A 16,461-nucleotide genomic window follows, 5' to 3' on the forward strand; every position below is an offset into this window, starting at 1 on the left:
TAATTGCTATGCCTGGGTTAGAGGCACGCAGGTGTAAAATTAGCTATATATATATTTCTGAATTCTATTATATAATCACACTTACTTCCTTTTATTCTATCAATAAACAGTTGGCCCACCCTTCTGAAATTTTTATGCATGGTATCAAAAACAACTACAAAACTAAACAGAGCCACGGAGGATAGATTTTTTCCATATAAAATGCTGAATTGATTTCTAAGTGTGACAATAAAGCAAATAATGTCAAAGGTGATATATACGGATTTTAAAAAGATAATAAGTGTCGGCAAGGACAGAGAGAAAAGAGAGTCCTTGTATAAATAAATGCAGCCATTATGGAAATCAGTACAGACAGAACTTTCATGGGCCCAGTGATCCCACTGGTAGGTAGCTATCCAAAGGGAATGATCAAGAGACATCTGCACTCCATGTGCACTGCACCAGGGGTCACAACAGCCAGGATGGGGAATCAACCCAGATGTATGAGCAGACAGACATATCAAGTAACTATGGTGTGTGAAGAACAGTGGAGTACTAGCCAGCAATACAAAGAAAGGACTCGTGGCATTATGGATGGCTGGTAAGTGCAATAAGCCAGACTTATAATTACGACCAAGTGCCCTATGACAAAATGTAAAAAAATAAAAATAAAATTGAATGTATAGAAGGACAGAGAAGAATGGTGACTGCCACTCTACTGGGTGGGGCTGGGTAGAGGTTAGTCAAAAGATAGACAGTTACAGTTGGATGGAGGCAGGTCCTGGAGATCGCTGTCCATGTTAATGACTATAGTTTCTAATGATAAACATTTTGGCAAATGGGAGTGAGACACTGAAGGTTCTTACCATCCATGAAAACAACAACTCCATGAGGCAATTCAAGGGTAGGTAAATGGACCCACTTCCCCATGGGTACACATACTTTAACACCTTAAGGCATCATTCTGCATGTGACAAATGGATCTGATTTATCTGTCATTAAAAACAAATAAAGTAAGCCCTTTCTAATCACAGGGATATTTGCACAACTAGGTACAAGGGCATCCCTCTCTCGGGGATTCTTCTCTTTGTAGAGAACAACATTCTGTCCAGTAAGATAAAGTTACTAAGCAGATGATCACACCAAGAGAGGACATGACGACCCTCTACCACGCTGCAAGCACGAAATTAAACCACCTCTTCATCTCCCGTCTTTCCCTGTCTCCTCTTAGGTATTTGCCCTTTGACCTTTATGTCTCCATTTCCTGTTGGGTTCTCATGTGCACAGGAACCTTGGCCATGTACGGCTTTATTCTTTGCTTAGCTGTGCTGAGCAGTTAGATAAACCCAGTAGCAAAAGCAATGATGGAGTTTATACAGAAGCTTGAAGATATGGAAGGCCAGTCTTTTCACAGAAAAGACACAGGAGTCCTCTAGCCACTGCAGACATGTCCACCTCTCCCTGGGTGGAACAGCATAAGCAGGGTGGCCCTGATCCGCAACCCCAGTATACTAGCCTGGCTGTAGTCAGACGCTTTTATTTTGGGTGTGTGGCATGTGTGTTGCATTCCAACAACAACAGCATTCCAGGATTCCATAATTCTGTGACAACAGGGCTCAGAACAGTGATATCAAGAAGTCACAGAAGTTTAGAAATGGACAAGGATGAGACCAAACTGGTTTATTTACAAGCTCATCACACGATTTCACTGCGTCATGACACCTCATAGGCAAAGAAACAGACATTTAAAGCATTTAAGGAAAAGGTCCTACATCATAAAGCAGACAAATGACAGAGTTGGAACAAGGGCCCAGATCTGGCTCCATATTTAAAAATATAGAGAGATGATGGTTTCGATGTTCTCATTTAAAAATGACCCAACTTCATTCATTGCTAGATTAGTTACTTTTCTACAGCTGTGCTAAAACACCACGACCAAAGGCAACTCGGGAAAGAAAGGGTTTATTTCATCTTGCAGCTTATAGTGCATAATGGTGGGAAGTCAGGGCAAGAGCTCAAAGCAGAAATCTGGAGGCAGGAGCTGAAGCAGAGACCATGGAGTGATGCTGCTTACTGGCTTGCTCCTCTTTCAACTGATGCTGCTCATTCACTCACGTCCTCTCCTGGCTTCTCATGGTGCCAAGAACCCTTCATGTCTTCAAAACCAATACCACATGGGAAATTCTTACACATTACCAAGTTTGGCTGCCAGCACAAGGTACAGTTTTGGCCTTCAGTCATCTAATACTGGATACTACATCTAAAAACGTACCCATAAAATTAACACACATGTGTGCGCGCGCACACACACACAATTTCTTCTGCTCATGTAGATGACAATCATAAAGTAGTTCCAAGGCACAAAGGCTTTCAGTGTCACACTCCCTGCCTCACTGCTTCCATAGGTGAGTGTATTAGCCACAGAAGCCAGTGGTAGGAACGCTGGCCTGCCTGTGCTCTTCCTTTAATCTCAGCCCATACATCTGTTTCTCTCCTGGCCTGGCCTTCACTATTGTTTGCCAACACAGGATGATTTAAGGCTGGAGCCACTCAGGACTGCAAACCCTGAAACTCGAGCCCCGTGCATTATAATAAACAGATGTTTCCCACAAATGAGATGGGAGCCTGGTGCTCGCATTTGCCTTTAGTTCGAACAGAACAGACGCCTGTCTGCTTTCTGTCCCGAGGCCAAATAGATAAATACTCAGCAATGGAGACAGAAGACAGTATATTCCTGAGCAGAATGTTTAGTATGTAACGAGAGTTTCTTTGCCTTTTCTGAGGCATCAGTAAGTAGGAAGAGACTATGAGGTTTAATGAAATCTGCATGGTGAGTGCAGGGGCTTGAAAGGGGCTTAGAAAGGAATTAACACAAGTTATGCTGGACCTCAAAGGATCCAGGATTCAGCATGTGAGTGGGAAAGGAGGAAAGGATTAGTCATTTCTTTCTTTTTTGAAAAAGAAAACGTTATTTTTAAACAATATTTGCATAAATAGGAATTATTTCTCAAACAGCATAAAAGCATATTATGTACTAGCTTATTAAGCTGAAGTAGACGCTTTAAAAATCTAATACAACACTCAGCAGCCACAGGTAAAGGCCATGCAAATGCTGGGCACCAGTTCCCCTGCCTGGCGGGTAAGAGCTATCCCTGTGAAGTCCATGAACCAGGAGCTGCAGTTTCTACTCTAGGGAAATAGGAAGCCAGCTCACACTGCAGCATGGAAGGTCCATTCAAGGATGCAACCATTAGGATCCTGTACATGTGCAGCTTGGGGTCTTGCATCTTACGTCATCAGCAGGCACTGGCGACTTAAAAAAGCTGGACACGGACCCCTATACTCTCTCTGCTCTCTCTCTCTCCCTCTGTTCCCTCCCTGCTCTCGGCTCTGCTTCTGTCATCTCTCCCTCCCCCCAGGCCGGGCTCTCTTCCCTCCTATCCCCTCCTTCCTTCTAATAAAGCTCGTTGTAACTCTGGTAGTTGTGGCCATGGTCCGTGACTTTTCCGCTTGTAACCAGTGCTGCCACCAGCGCCATTTATCCTTCAGCAACAGCAGCACCTTTTAGAAACACTGCTCAGAGATGAGCCAAGGGTCATTCATACTGCGGTCCTGTCTAGTTCTTCTCTGTGTCCCTGGCTCCGAAGACATGGGTGGCAGGAAGCAGGAACTTTGCAGTGTTTCTTGTTTCAGTTGGAAGGATGAATGGCTAAAACAGGAGTCTGGCTTTGGGGTCTTATGGTCCGGGATTTTACTTCTGAGATGAGCTTGTATATTTTCAGTACCAGGGACTGAACCAAGGGCCTGGCACGTGCCAGACAAGCGCTCACCTTCAGCCTTCTTTTCCCTTTTTATTTTGAGACTCACTAAGTTGCCCAGGCTAGCCTTGAACTCATTTCATGGCCCTCAAACATGCTGCAGCTTCCACAGCCGGTGGCACAGACTGGACAAGATGGACATCTGTGTGGTTCAGAGAGTTTGCATTTAGGGTTTTAGTGGGATGACAGCTCAACTGATTAGCTTCATTCATTCATTCACTAATCCATTCAGCATTTCTTTAGCACTTACTACTACTGCAATCTACCAAGGATAACTGTATAAATTCTTCATGTGGGAAATCACGGGGTTTGATGAGCGCCAAGCCCAGAGAAAAGGTTGAATACATGAGCCAAATCTAAGAGTTCTCCAGGAAAGAAACTGCCATCAGCAAGTCTCATAAGCATGAGGTATTCCAAATAACTCCCCCTCTCTGCCATGAGGTGCACAGGGCAAGTGACCATGGTACACTGAAAAAGCACAAGGCATCTTGCAGACCAGAAGGGGCAGTGCCATGCAAGCTGGTGAGTGCCCTCGTGCTTCTTGGTGGAGTGGCAGTTCCCTGCATGCCAGACATCTGTCAGCTGGATCCTAGGCTGGGTGACTTGTCCCTATCCTCTTCTCTTTGCAGACTTGTCTCAAGTAGCGGCTTGATCTTGCTCTGTCCTTTTCAGTGGACACCTTAGTAAAGAGAGTCCTGTTTGAGGTGAGACTCTTTCCTCACTGGGGGAAAATAAAGGCAGCTGGGTCTCTCCCAGATCAGAGCTGCATATAACTAGGTCAGGTGTGAGCAGAGGAGACAGGCTGGGGCTGAAGATGAGGGGGGCAGAGATGAGCTGTCGGTGCCAAAGCAGGTCTGGCCCAGAAGGCAGAAGAACACTGTGTTCCAAGAGAATGAAAAGGAGAGTGCAATCAGGGTAAATGGGAACATTGCAGGTTTCCCCCGGAGCCTGAGATGTTGATGAATGACTGAGCACATGGGCTGCCAGCAGTCCACAGACACAGCCCAGGCACCGCAAGCATACTAGGGCAGGAACCCTGTCCACACGATACAGAGCACAGGTTACTCTGGTCCAGGGCTCTGACTCAGCCCACAGGGAATGGGCTTAGCAATAAGAACTCAGGGCCAGAGGTTAAGAACTGCTAAGCATCTGGCAGGTTAGCTCTGCTGAGTCTCAGGCTGGAGAAGCAAGGTAGGGTTGAGATGCCAGAAGCAAGGCCTGGGCTTTGGCAAAGGAGGCAGAGGCAAAGGTGCTATCCTACTTCTCAGGCATACAGCACAGGTCAGAGGGTGGGGCTCTGGGCTTTTTATCCTGCCAGGGTGTCTACAGGTTCTGACCTTGTGCTAGGTCCCAGGACTTGGAGAGGGGCAGAAAAATGGGATAGAGGGGCCTTGAAAAACAGGCAGCATTACTTCTCCTTTATAAGATGAGTTACTGACTTCAACTAAGACTCATAATCAGGCTACTGGGGGGCCTGGTGATACACAAGGCATTCTGTTTCCTGGAGTTTAGAATGAAGAGATTTTCTTAGTATAGTCTCCATTTTCAACTGATGAACTCTGCTTGTCTATAATGTCAGTACGTATACTGTAGTGGTTTGAATAAGAATGGCCCCCTTGGCTCATATATTTGAATGTTTGGTGAAACTGCTTGAGAAGAATTAGGAGGTGTGGCCTTGTTAGAGGAGGCGAGTCACTGGGGTGGGCTTTGAGGTTTCAAAAGCCCACATCATTCCCAGTTAGTTCTCTCTGCCTCGTTACTGTGGATCAAGATGTGAGCTCTCAGTCACTTCTCAATCACTCTGTCTGCTGCATATGAAAACACAGAATAAATATCTATTGTTTTAAGCCACCTGATTTGTTATGGGAACTCTGGGAAACCAGTACAAGGAGACAGTGTCAGGGAAGGGACCCTAAGGCGGTTAACAGTTGACTTTCCCTACCTTTTATTTTTGAGATAGAGTCTTGCTATAAAACTCAGGCTTGCCTAGAGCTTTCTATGTAACCCAGGCTGACTTGAAATTTACAATCCTCCTGTCTCAGCCACCTATGTATGTTCTGAGATTACAGTCTCAACTTATTTCTTTAGAAATGGTTTCTTTTGGTAAAGTGATGGGCATGTAAAAAAGTTATCTCCAAAATATATTTATTGGGATGATGGGTGCAAAGACGCTTCTAACTATTCTCTGAGAAAGAAATGCTCAGACCAGTTCCCTGGAGGCAGAACTCCCCTTAGGTTTTCCCTTTGTGAGGAAACAAACCTTGAAGATTGCTCCGGAGTTGTTGAGAACAAATCAGCTACACAGATTACATGCTAAGGTAAAGGTGTACTTTATAAGATAAGTGAATGCAGGGTCTTTAGGGAAGTGAAATTGAAAATGTGCCTGTGATCTTTCCGAAGGGATCCAAAGGTGGAGAGGTATGCTTCCCATTTAAACCCAAGATGCATATCCAGCACGTGCCCCTCTAGCCTTGCTGTTTCCACTTTATAAACAGAGACCTCACTCCATCCATAAAACTCTCTGGCTCCCTGACCGGGGATGTGGTGCTGCCGGAATGCGAGTGCAGCTGTCAAAAGCTACTTTAAGTACTGTTGACTTGGGCGAGGAGATTCGTGTCCATGTTTGAAAAAGGGACATGACAGGAAGTGCAGACCATTTCAAAACTCCTGACCAAAATGAGTACAGAAAACCAACTGTTCAAAGATGTCTGACAGATCCTTCCAGAGACCTGTGTCGGGAGCCTGCATCTAAAACACCAAACATGTTCTGAAGGAGGCAAGGGCTCAGGAATGGTTGAGTGAAATGTGTTGGCACTGGGGGCCAGGCTACGAGAACGCAGTCCCGGAGCAGATCCTGTGCACAGACCTGAGCTGCCACCATCGGTCGACCACACCACAGTGCCTAGGCCTGCGGGAACTCAGTCTTTTTTTTTTTTTCCTTCATTTTTAGGTGATAGAAATAGAAGCAGTTTATTAAATAGAAAAAAGGCACACCCCTGAGGATAGAAGTGAAGTGGGTTAGTGAGCTAGGAGAGACAGGTGTTTAAGAAGCCCAGACTGAAGACCCGGTGTGCCTCAGACTCACAAACCGTGCGGGCCGGGAAGACCTGATGGTGGAGCTGAGGTTCTGGGCCCGAGGAATATGACAGTTTGAACCCGAAATGAGGCGGTCACTCCTCCATGGCCATGACTGAGTGCTGAAGAAATTAATTTCCAGAGATGTAAAATGACTTTTCTAACGTTATGAAGCCAGTGAGTGTGGGGAGGGAGGGAGAACCCAAACTACCTGTGGATGTGTCCAGGGACAGTGAATTCTGTGCATGTCCTGAGGGGTTTCACACGTGAAACAGATCCTCTCACGCTGCTCGAGACCTAGTAACCTGTGGCTAAATCCATTTTCCTTACTCTGAACTCTGGGCTCCTGGGACCAGATCTAATTTTCTTTCCCACTACTGGTATTTTCCAGCAATGGTCACATCTAATTTCTCATTCTCTCTTCTTAGGCTCTGTTCTTCTCTCAATTAGTCTCTCCCTGGTCCTCATTCTGTATAAAATGACTAGATGGCTCTTCCAGAGCATTCTCACCCCTTCTCCTTCACCAGCAAGCTTGTCCTTGCAGGCCAGATGCAGACACAGAGGCAGACAAGGTCCATTCGCTGCCCTGTTTGGAAGGGACATTATCGTCTGCTTTTCTGGCAGGTTCTTGGTCTGTAGAAATAACTTCTGAGGCGAGTCCACCTGAACTCCCTTCCCCACATTTATTTCCTCCAAAACTTTTGCTTTTTGTTGATTTCTAGTTTGGAGAACTATTGCCAAGTCTCAGAGACGCGTGCAGGATTTCACTGAGGTGCTGGTATGGGGATCTCACGTGGACATTACTTCCCACCACCTTCCTTGTTTCTGCATCTCCCTCCTGCAGTCTGCAAACTCCCCACAGGGCCAGACACCTGCCCTCCTCTGTCCCAACAACCCAGAGAAGGTTACAGAACTTCCTGTAAGGTCATCGCCCTTCTGCTCAGCTACTGGACGGAAGCTCCACAGATGGTGACAGGCAGGCATATGCTAAGCCCAGTTACAGCCTGCCTTTGAAGGGATTTCTGGATCATTTTGTTCACTCTCCTTCCTAATTTAGGTTCTCATTAGCCCATGTCTAAAGCATTGAAAAGGCCTCTTTGTAGCTCCTGCATCTCCTTTCCCACCTCTTCACCCTCCCCCGCTTCCTTCCTCCGCTTTCTGCTCCCACATCCCTCTCAGACTCATGGACCTGAGATCAGCTAGCAATGCCCATGAGGGACCCACTAGAATAGGGCCTAATTGGGGCCTCTAAATTACTTCTTTCAAACTTCTTTTCACATCTCTATCTCATTAGCTGATGATTAATTTTCTCTCTGTATGATGTTATGTTAAGTGACTTTGTGCAGTGGGGCTGTTACATAATGATAGGAAAAAGAAAAAGAAAACCTAAACAATCTCTTGATGTGTTCTCTGCTTTGTCCAAGCTAATAAGCTTTTGGTGCCAGAGCTGACAGCAGAGGAAAAAAAAACAAAAACAACCAACCAACCAAAAAAAAAACATTGAGTTTTGAGAAATATGTTTAAACACGTAGTCAAGCACTTAAGAAATATTTTAAATTATTCACATCTATTTTTACATTACTCTATTTTTCTAAAGGGTAAAGACACCCCATCTGTATACTGAAAGATAAAGCAAGCCATGCTAGGATGTTTCTTTCTGGTGTGCAACATGTCCTTGTCTTACAGGGTTCCTCCCTTTGTTTGAAATCAGGCAAAGAGCCTGCCAATGCCCTGGTGATGTAGAGCAGGTAGCTACTCATGGCAGAGAGATAGGCCTCTGCAGCACATGGGTATCTATAGAGGGTCTCCCCTTTGAAGTCTGAGTCTTTCCAAGGCAATGTGCATGGGTTAGCTTTGTGACTTTATTTACCAACCTCGCTTTCAGTTTATGGAAGCAACTTACAGATAGATAGCATCTCTTAAGTTAAAAAAAAAAGAACAAAGGAAAACTTGTTCAATATTTAACTTAAAAATTTATAACATCATCTAAGTAATTTATATAGGCTTCAATTTCAACTTCCTATCAGAAGGGGTTAAAACAACATGGAAATGATCTCTTTAAATAACATCAGCATATGGCTGTGGACTTGTAGAAAAAATGTAAACACCGAGTGGACTTCAAATCATAGATAAGTATCATGCTGCTATTCAAAGGCATAGCCAATGAGAGCTAGGTAACTGAACTGACACCCTATCTCGGGGTCCAGTACAATCCTTGCCCTATGGTGTCACTTTCTGTAGCTTATTGGTTAAGGGAATGAAAGAGATGGTGACATTTACAGATTCACAGGGTTCATTCTAAAGGGACAATCAAAAGCGATATTTGGTTGTTCAGTCCACAGTGTCACTGCATAAGTTGACATATGATTCTAAGCAACTAACATCTGGCATTCTTTACATTTATCTTGATCCTCAGATAGCAAGAACGATAAGGGCTCTGTTAGCCATTCATCTTAGTATCACTGTGGGAGGGCCAACTTTACAGGGAGATGAGGAGCACCGAGAGAGTGTGGCCAGGGTCAGAGTGCAAAGATGGACGTGGGCTCTGCACGCTCAGCAGTATGACACCCTGAAGTCAAACCTGCTCCCCAACCCTGGAGCTCATAGCTATAGCAAGGAGCACTTGAACTTACAGTAATGAGGCTGGGGAGCAGGAAGGTAAGGAGAATAACATTTAAATCCACTTAAAGAAACCACTTAAATCCACACAGGGTGTCCCTGTCAGTCAGATTGGGAGTGTTTAAAACACTTAGAAGAGAACAGCTCTCCACACCACATGCAACTTAAGGAGCCTAAGCAACATGCAACTTAACCAGAAAATACTGAAAGGAAAATCTTGGAGTAGAGGTCAGTGGCGGCTCACCAGCTCATACAAGGCCCCATGTTCAAGCCACGAGGCCACAATAAATGAACAGACATAAAAATGAGTAAGAGTTCCCATGTCTCCTGTCAAAATTGTAACTAGAGTTGAGGATGGAAAGACAAAAGAGAAATCAGAGGGAAAGACACCTTAGGTAGGTAGTGAGGCCAGTTCCAGGTTCAAGGACAGATTCTCCTGCCTCACTGACTCTCTGTGCCTTATCTCTCAGTCTGCAAAACTAGCAGAGAAATACTTAGACAGAGTCACTCTGCGGGTTAAAAGACTTAAACTTTGCAAAGGGTTTCAAAGCATGCCTGACACACCGGAAGCACCAGATAAACACTGGCTGTCATTTTGATAATGTGCATGTGTATCTGTGCGTAGATCATGTGTGCATACACATAATATGCACACTCTTTCAGAAAGGTTAGAAGTTACAACCAGGCTGCATTCCAGCTGTGCTCATTCCCATGTTCTGCATTTCTGTTTTTTCTAAGAAACTTGGATTTTCCTTAGTAATCCCAGTGGTGTGTGTGTGTGTGGGGGGGGGGGTGGTGGTGGTATGAGTGCATGTGTCTTACAAATTGCTTCAGTGTGTGCTCATATTTTAGGTGTATATTGGGGGATTTATTAAGGCAACTCTGTGTAGTTAAAAAGGTTTATTTTGGGGTAGCTTACAACCAGTAAAGGGATTGGTTACAGGATCCGGAAGAGGTGGAGTGCAGTCAAGCAGTGTTCTCTAGAGAACTCTGCTCGGTCTACCATCTAGCATCCAGGGTCACAAGGAACCAAGAGACCTGGCACATCTGGATATTGGGTCTTAAGGGCTCCCGTCTTGGCCCCACCCCAGAGGCAGGTCATAGGTAGGCGTGGCAGTTACCGGAAGCCTCACTAGGGGCAGTACATCCAGGTCAAAGCTGGAACAACTACCCACTACAGGTGTATACTAATATTAAGAAGTAATTGAGAGGAAGTCTGAAGGTCTTGTAGGAAAACAACTGAAAAGTCACTGTCATTAAATTTCCCTAAATCAAAAATCTCTCCAAGGGCCGAATATTAAAAATTTCCTCTTCCTAGGACCAAGCTATCTCTCTGCACCTGGGATACGATGTGCTCTTTCCTTTAGATTCTCTCTAGGCTTTCTCTGTCAGAAAGATTAGAAGTCACAACCAGACACTCCAGCTGCCTTCATCCCCACGTTGTGCATTTCTGTTTTCCCAATAAACTTGGGATTTCCTTTGTAATCCTATTTTATTCATCTAAATGAATGCCTACCTTATGCATATTTGCATATGCATACCTTTATACTAAATTAAAATTGAGCGGCAGCAGGCATAGAAAACACTTTGTCACACCTCTAGGCCTGGATGGCTTTAATATTTATGCAGTGTATCTTACTGTAGATGGTACCAGTGCCAACTCCTGTCTCCTGTAACTAGTTACTTCTGGTAACATCCTGAATCCCCAGTGGCTAAATATTCCCAGTGGCTAAATTTCCAGAGAAGTAAAATAAGTTGGAATAACTAACACATTTTGCCATCACAGCTGAGGAGTATTCCTTAGTGACCCGTTTGATGGCTCTTTCTGTCACAGCATGGGTCAGTTGCTACCCAACATTAGAAATCTGAGGTGTAATCTTTCACATGAAAGACAAACTCCAAACATTTTTCTTTTTTTCTGGGCATTTCAGGGTTGAAAGCAAGGATTATCACTAAGATGTCCATTTTGAACTAATTATTTTCTCCCCAGTGGTCAGTGTGAAGAATCTTTTTGCTCTCCATTCAGAGGGTTTCCTCTCATTCTCATACCCAGAACACTTAGTTTCAAATAGGTTTTACCCCTGTATGCAATGCTAGATTTTCAGAATCTGGGCATAGTCATTATGTGTGCTGGTCTAGAACACATTTCTCCAAGATCTTTCCTTCTTCTATAGATAAATAAGGAACCTGAGATTGGAAAGACTGAAGGCATTTGCTCAGTAACCCGGAATCACAGAAGGGACAGCATATGGTCCACTCCATCCTGACCACAATGAGTGTCTACCTGCCTTTGGCGTCTATGGAGAGAGGAGGCAGTGAGTAGACAGGAGAAGCAGGACGCTTCAGCCCTATATCCACCTCAGGCTGCTTGGTTCAGATGTAAGGAAAACCCTGCCCTGCATACTTCATAGCATTTATGTAACTGTCAGGTTTGTATGACGGATATTTATGTGCCAGCAATTTACAAACAGTTAATCAATACAAAAATGTAAATTATAGTTTGGATTTTTTTTTTCCTACTTCAATATCCTTTGGGATGCCATAGTTGTGCTAAGTGAGTGCCTGTCTTGAGCAGAAACAGAATTCAATATGTTATTCTGTATGTCAGTGTGATTTAAAGAGTATATAGAAACATGATGAGTGAGAATGTGGAGGAAAAGAAGGAGGGGAGAAAGACTAGTTCTCATTCTTCTTACTGCAATCCGTGGTTCTCAGTAGAACTACGCCATGGTCCATGGTAGGGCTCACTAGAAAGTTTTGTGTTAATAGCTGGGAAACTAAGGAGCTTTTCTTTTTCATTTTATTGCTCCTAAGTCCTTCTGAGATACGTGTTCACTAAACATTTATCCATAACCTAAAAGTTCTAGGCCATGTGCTAGAGGTACACAGGCAGGTCAACATCCAGAGTCCAAGGTGTTCCGGTGCACTGTGGTACAAACACACCGGCACGGGGCTATGACAAAAAGTGGTGACAGGATCAGACAAGCAAACACCCATGCCATCACTGAGGGAGAAGGATGACAGTCTTGAGCTACAAGGGGCCTATCTTCGTGCATACTATCCGTGTGACGAAGCCACTGTGTCTGTATCCAAGCGCAGAGTGTTCTGTGGATACATATCTGGGTTAAAGAGCAGCTATGCCTGGGGCTTGAGCCGCTCCCTCAGAAGCAGGCATCTTCATGGCATTTATTGAATGCCCTTTCAAGGCAGGGGACTGTCCAGCGCTTCGTTATTTATCTTTCTTTATCTGTATTATTACATGCCTTTCTCTTCTTCTCAACACAGGGCCATTCTGGATTCATAGGCCCTCTCAGGCTGAGTATACATCAGATGCGCCCCTGGGTGCAGGACAGAGGTTGCAAAGCGTAGACTGTAGACCTTTTTTCTTTGCAGAGACAGAACAAGGGCCGGCTAATCTATATCTGCTGTTGCAACTGAATGGGGGTGTCCATTTGCCAGAATAGAAATGGTAGCTTGGGCATTCATGCCTTTATTCAATTATGTTTTCTTGACTGTAACAAAACCAGATCCTTTCATTTTTTTTTTTTTCAAATACATTTGGTCAGTCAGTCAAAAAATGTTGAAAACCCTATCATAAGTACTTAACTTTCTTCCACAGAGTGATGGAGCAGACACAGGGAAGTGAATTCCTTCTGCATTGGGCTTTTGTTAAACAGAGCCAAGTAAGGCTGAAAGAAAAGAGGTTCCACTGGTAAGGTAAAATGAATGTGCACTGGGGGACCTGCCTGGGTCTTTCTCTGTTCAGTAGCTTTTCCCTTATGTTCCAAGCTAGGAAGCCATAGGCACTCATTGCTTACTGTCTTCAACAGACACTATGGTCGAGGCATGTTTGGTGGTAGGAACACAAACAGGGGACTATGATTAAACACCCTCTTGGTTGAAAAAGAAAATTAAAACCAAAATCCCAAAAAGAGACAAAAGGGCTGTGTGTTGGTTACAACTTGACCACATCTAGAATTAACCAAAACCCAAAATTGGCAGGGTACACCTGTGAGAATTTTTTTTTTTTTAATTTTTGCTTAATTAAATCATTTGAACTGGGATGATCCATTCTAACCTGGATCTTTGAGGTGGGAAGACACACCTGTAAGCCAGATCTTTTGAGGTGGGAAGAACAACTCTAATCTCCGCCACACCTTCTGCTGGCAGCCTACATAAGAACAGGGAAGAAGGAGGCTCTTTCTCTTTGCCTGCTTGCTGTCGCCCTCCTTAGCAAGTCCATTCACTGGCATTAGAACATACTTCTTCAGGATGCCAACATATACTGAATTCAGCTGAACAATTACTGGATTCTTAGAATCTTCCATACATAGGCAGTCACTGTTGGATTAGCTGACCCACAGCCTGTAAGTCATTCTAATAAATCCCCATTTATATGTATGTGTCTCTCTCGGTCTGTCTCTGTCTCTCTAGATTCACACTATAAGTTCTGTTACTCTAGAAAACCCTGACCAATAGAGGGTACCATCGCCAGAACAAGAACAAAAGCCCATGTGGAGAGCTTTGGTTCTAATCCCAGAGGACAATACCAGAGAAACCAAGTCCTACAAAGCCTCTGTCACAAAGTGCCCTCTGCCCCTGACATTATCTGTCCAGGTAGGACCAGGCCATCACTGTCATGCTAACACCCTAGGAGCAGACAGCCCTGAGTGGGGAACATGTAGGTCAGACCACTCCTAAGCTTGACTGAGTCCTGGCCACTCTTCCTTTGCCTCCTCTCCTGGGCTCCCTCTTGAACAGATTCCACTTCAGAAGGACAGAAGGACAGCTATAAGGCTCACTACTCAGGTTTGTCCTCCATTCCCACTGTATACTTGTGATTCTTTTTGATTACCTGCCCTTCTGACTTCGGTATGAATCATCGTCTAGGAACCAGTCGGCCACTGGCAGAACCCCATGGCTGGCCCGAATGCCTCCAGATGGGTCACTGAGAAAGGTATGGAGAGAAGGGAGTCCTCATTTCTACTGGGTGTTCCAGGTGCCAGGCAAGGTGTAAGGCAAATTTCCAAACCCTATCCCACCTAAGGCTCATGAAGACCATGCAGGAGAATTTGAAGAATGGAGAACTTTAAAATCACTGTCAGCTAAAAAGGCCGAGTCAGAGGACTGGAGACGCAGTTCATCAGGTAACAGCATGAACTGCTCTTGCAGAGGATTTGAGTTTGGTTCCTATCACCTACACCAAGCTGTTAACAATCGCCTGTAACTACAGCCCTGGCGGGGAGTGGTGATCCTATGCTTCATGGGCACCTGCACTCACTTGCATATATCTTCACACAGACATACCACACATGCATATAATTAAGATAATATAAAGATTAAAAACAGTCTGTCAGAGTCAGAACTCAAATCTAGACCACTCCTCTTGCATGGCTCTTTGTGTCTCATCGGGGCTGTCAGTGACAAAACTCTGAACTACAAGGGTTATGAGATTTGGCTGCTGCATAAGACAGGAGTGATCTTTACCTGGTAAACACAAGTACGACTGTATCATTGTTTTCAGGCCAGCATCTGTTCTGTTTGGTCAGCACCCAGGACCTATCAGTTTTTAAATATTTGGGTATCATTGTTGCTATTATCAAAACGGAAAACGTGTCAAATAACAGATGTTTGACTTCTACTTCCGGCAAGGAGAGAGTAAACTGTGCTTGGATATACTCTCCCACCTGAATCCACTAAGAACCCAGATAAAATACATGACATGTGGTTTTCAGATACTGGACACCAGACAGTGCAAGGTAATGATTACTGAGAGAAGAGGATCAAAGAAAGGGACTGTGTGATGGTGCGGTGTCCTGCCAGGAGAGGTGTCTCCTCTAATACAGGGGAACACAGCCCCGAAAGAGCACAATAGTTCCCCCAAGTATAGATATAATTGCTCATCTTTGCAGTAGCCAGGGTATTTTATGGGTCAGGATATCAGAGACAAAAGAACACACACACACACACACACACACACACACACACACACACACACAGGATCAGAGAAAACAATTCATTGAGACGATGAAGGTCAGGAGGAGCTTGTGGTCTCTGTCGTCTCCATTGGCTATAGCACAAAGCCTTGTAATCCCTGGGTTATCTGGCAGAATACTGAGAACGCCATTGCCTAAGTAGCAGGACCCTGATGAAAGCCTCTCTGACCTCACCTCATAAAGCTTCAAAATGTCACACTGCTTTGTACTGACTTAAATGTGTTGATGTGCTCTGGAGCAGACCTCAAGTATATTTATAGGGCTACAAAAAAATATCTAGCTCTCAATGTGGTAAAATTTACAGCACCTGGCAACCAATGAAACATTGCCAGATGTGACAAACTAAGCCTTGGATCTCTGTACATCTTATTTTATATGTCAAAGAGAATTAGGCTGCAGGTGGCACTAATCAGCTGACCTTCTGATAGATTAATTCTAGGGTATCTCAGTGGACTTCATATCACAAATGTCCTCAAAAACAGGAGACAAAAGGGAAGAATCAAACGACTTGATGAGAGAGAGAGCCTGTGCTGGCCTTACAGGTGGAAAGGCCGTGAGCCAAAAAATCGAATGCTCATAGACTTCAGAAAAGGTACAGAAACAGACTCTGGCCTGGAGCCTTCAGAAAGGGACACAGCCATGGTGATGCCTTGATTTCAGCCACATGAGCGCTACGTAGGCTTTGAACCTACAGAACTGGAGGGGTCAGTTGGTGCTGTTTTGAACTACCATGTTTGTGTTTACTTATTCTAGCATCAATTTAAAAGGAAGCAGATACACAAAAAAGCAGGAAAACACGACCTCGGATCAGGAGAAAAAATACATCACTATAAATATTAAACCACACATTAAACAGCCTTGGTACACAAATAAATGGTAATAATGGTGTGCTGTATGGTTAACAGGGCAGAAGACAGACCGAAAATGTTAGCTACAGATAGAACTTCAAAGAGAATGTGTAGACGATAAGGGTA

At 44.4% G+C, this 16,461-nt stretch overlaps 1 protein-coding gene across 1 annotated transcript in view; it reads right to left on the minus strand.

Moving 5' to 3' along the window:
• Positions 1–16,461, minus strand: part of Enox1 (ecto-NOX disulfide-thiol exchanger 1) — a 562,855-nt gene that overhangs the window by 151,416 nt on the left and 394,978 nt on the right. The gene's annotated exons all lie outside the window — the stretch shown is intronic.

The sequence above is a fragment of the Peromyscus eremicus genome, chromosome 9 (assembly GCF_949786415.1).
Source record: "Peromyscus eremicus chromosome 9, PerEre_H2_v1, whole genome shotgun sequence".
In the NCBI taxonomy this organism is placed as follows: Eukaryota; Metazoa; Chordata; class Mammalia; order Rodentia; family Cricetidae; genus Peromyscus; species Peromyscus eremicus.